Below are 3,958 nucleotides of genomic sequence, written 5' to 3' on the forward strand. Positions count from 1 at the left end.
ATCTGCACAAAAGGAAACAACACGAACAGTAAGACGAAATGGTCACACAGGGCCAAAAAATGAAAGTAAAAAGATTACAAGTAAAGTACCCGCGCTACAACTATTGGTCGCTACATTATTTACCGAACTACCTACTGCCTGGAAGAAATCTAAATTTAAGATGGGAGCATTCTTAAAGTTTCCGTCCCCGTCGAACAGATGACAGGGAATTGGCAAATGGTTTAAAAGCGAAATTACTGTACCGTTATCATCCGACGAGTCGTCAGAGAGTTCAATAGGCTCGGCGATTTTTTGCTTTCCTTTTCCCTTGGGAGCCAAGGGCCTCTCTGCTCGGTGAGTGTCGGCAGGTTCCCTGATTGTAACCCCAGTTGGTCTCCTCCGCGGAGGAGACGCTGGGGGTTGCTGCTCGGGTTCTACTCTGGCGTGAGCATTTTCCGCCAAAGGCCCACTTGTCGTTGGTTGAGGGTCCCAGAGGCCAGCCAACCTAAGATTAGCCTCTGTAACTAAATTTTTGACACTCTTCTCAGCATCTGACATGCTAGCTAAGAGTGCCGCCCTTGACTCCATCCCTAGAGTTGGGTTTGGTTGTAACCATGGGCCTGAAACACAGTGAAAGTTCAAGACATTGTGGTGGAAAAACACTAAGTGAAGAAGCCAGCGACATGAAAATTTTACTTCCTCGTGTGAAAGCCAAGTTGTCGGCGACCAGATCGGGCGTAAGGAAGTACTCCTGGTAGTACCTCCCCACGTTGGAGATATGGGTGGTGTCAGTCAGGAAAGTGCGCCCAGTTTCCTGATGACAAAGATGGAAGAACCCCGTGCCTTCTTGGTTGGGGTTAGATTTGAGGTCAAACAGGTAGTTGACCTCATGTGGCGACGGCATGGGCCATTTTTTCTGGCTATACAGAATATAGAGCGCAGCGAGCATTCTATATCTGTTTAGGGTAATTTGGAAGGGGGCAACTTCGAAGTAGTTGGCCACCCCCTGAAAGAATGCGTGAAGAGCCAAAGTGGCACCTGCATCTATATGAAACCGCGACCAGGCGCTGTAAGCGCCCCCAGGAAGATTAGCCCTTTGGTCGGGGTTAGGTTTGACTAGATTCACCCCTGTCAGATTGTATTTATTTAAGTAGTTGGCGATCATCCTGATCGTCACTCTACTCTCAGCGACAACATGCCACTCGACATCCGGCTGAGTAGCGTGTCGAGGGCGGGCATGCCTTTGCACATTTGGGTTAGGAATATTTTCGTCTCGACCACTGATCGAGGGAGCATCAGCGGTAGGCTGATCAGAGGTGTTGGGAGTTTTTCGTTTGCGAGCTTTAGTTTTGGTGCGAGCCATATTTTGGGTCGAAACTGGGGAAATGTTTAAGTTAAGATGAGAAAAAGGAATGTCTGGTATTAGAATCGAAGGTTGTTCTTCGTCTTCAAGCAGTTGAACTAAGAGATCGTCGTCGATAGGTCTTTCTCCTCCCCACGGGTCTTGCATATGAACTGCAAACAGACAAAGGAGGAGATAAGATGCATAGCCTAGGAACTTATGTTGAAAGTGGGAATAACGTTGCTCGTGTCAATCGATCAGCAGCATTCTAACCGAACACTAAGTTTTATGCTAGCAGTTTGAAAAACGGATCAAAAAGGAAAGTAAAAGGTTTTCTGAAAAGAAGCTTTTTCAACTCCTAAGGGGCGGGAAAAACCCAGTTTTTCAACTAGCCTAAAAATCAATTTTTTACGTCGATTTTACGCCCTAAACCTATGATCCTAACTATCAAACTAGTTCCTAACTTATATAGATAAAAAGTACTCTGCCCTATCAAGCATCAACGGTATAATCAAAATCCTCACAAATCTCTACTCAAGAACACAAAAAGTCTCAGAACTCAAAAATAGTATGCATGGCATCTCAAAGAGTTTAAAAGACAAAGAAAATTACCTGGATGAAGGTTGGAGATTCTGAAAAATAGAAGCTTTGGGTCTGTAGGATCCTCGGCAGGACGTCTGAGACCTTCGAAGCTCTGAATTCTAGGATGGAGTTCTTGAGAGTTCTTGGCAGAAAATGGTGAGTAAAAAATTATAGGGTGAATGAGGGGGTTACTTATAGAAGCCGAAGTGTGACAAAAAGTAGCAATCATGACTTTCCATTTTTCGAAGCATGGGGGAGTGTAACAGCCGTCAGGTGGTTTCTTGAAAACTAAAAAGGGCTTGATTAGACGTGATTAGGTCACGGTTTTAAAAAACGCACGAGGGCTCTGACAGATTTTGTGGGGCATATGAAAGGTTGTTTTCCTAAGTTTACTTATTGTTGGTCGCAATAAATAAACTTGGGGGGCAAATGTTATCCAAAGAATAGCCGTGGATGACGTGGTAGACATTTTTAACACGTGGCTGACACCTGGCAAGGTTCTGTTCGACTATCGACCAGGGAAGTACTCCTAGCGTAACGTTGGAACTTTATATATGATTAGCTTGGTCGTATACTCCGTATATTTTGAGAAGATCTTATGCAATTATAACGATATCCGGGATTATCTCCCATAATTCCTGAGTATCCGATTATTTAGGAAAAAATATCTGTAACAAATTTAGGTAATTCTCCTTGGGCCTATAAATAAAGAAGAAATAGCTCAAGTAGGGGACTTTTTGGCTGATTTAAGTTTACACTTTACAAGAGAATTAGAGCAATTATCTTACGATTGTATTATTCATCTCTCTCAGGTCTATGAAACTCAGAGAACCCTAGTTCTTTGATCACTCCTTTGATAACTGATATCAATAATAGCTCAAGTGGACGTAGGTCATTACCAGTTCTTGGGGCCGAACCACTATAACTTGGTGTGTCGTTTATTATTTTTTCCATTATATCTATTTCAACACTTTACATCACATCAAGCATTTGACTCCGTGTCAGTTGACCAAATCGAGGGTCAACATAATGTAATTGTTCTTATCATTATTTCTGTTTGAATTCAATTTTAGAAACATGTTCTAGGTTATCTTATATTAATATGTTTAATGTATGATTTACATGAAAATAAACAAGATCATGTATAAGTTTTCCCAATAGTCCTCAAACAACCGCTTCTCCTTTGGGTAGCTCGATAGGTAATAAAACAGGTCTCCTCCGTGAGCTCAAGAAGGGTTGCTCTTGTGGCAGAAGAGATACAATATCTCTTGTGCTGAAGGCTCGTCCCACTTCATTTCGTGGTACAGTGTCCTTAGGGCTAACAGAACTCTGAAAAAGTTGGTCTGGAGTTGGAAGGGTGCGAGGCCGGCATAATCCATGAAATTTTTGAAGTAGTTCCTCAAGGGCAGCAAGGCCCTAGCCCTCATATGCTCACGACTCCAAGCAGCGAACTTGACTTTACAGTCGGGATTGCTATCTCCTGGGGCATAGCAACTCCTTTCATTGGAGGTCACAGGACGACACATCATCGTACTAGAAAGTGTTAGGCCATGATAGGCTAGCAACTCAGAAATATGGCCGGTGGAAGTAACTAAGCTCCAATGGTGCTCAGCCTCGAAAAATTCCTCCTTCGAGGTGGGGATTGAGAGAGCTTGGGAGGTGGATGGATGAGTTGAAGAGTCTTTCATTATGGTAAATGAAAGTGAACCGGGTGGAAAGGCAACAATGACTTTAAGCTTGGGATCCAAGAGAATAGGCCTGATCTCGAGGTCTGGGTCAGGATAATCTACCACTTGGAGTCTTTTCCTCTTTCTCTCTTTGACCTCGTCTATCTGACGTTGAAAACTGTCTCGTATGTCTTCTTGCTCACACCTCTCTTTGTGCTCGCGGATCAATCGCTGATTTCGGGTGAAAGGCGATTCAGGACTGGGAGTTGATGGGTGATAAGGGATAGCGAACTCGGGCCCCCAACGATTCTCAGAGTACTACGACATCTAACAAGGAAGAAAAAGGTGAGGGCCCATCATATAGAAAATAATAAGGAGATTAAAATTT

This window comes from Humulus lupulus, chromosome X (assembly GCF_963169125.1).
Source record: "Humulus lupulus chromosome X, drHumLupu1.1, whole genome shotgun sequence".
Lineage (NCBI taxonomy): Eukaryota > Viridiplantae > Streptophyta > Magnoliopsida > Rosales > Cannabaceae > Humulus > Humulus lupulus.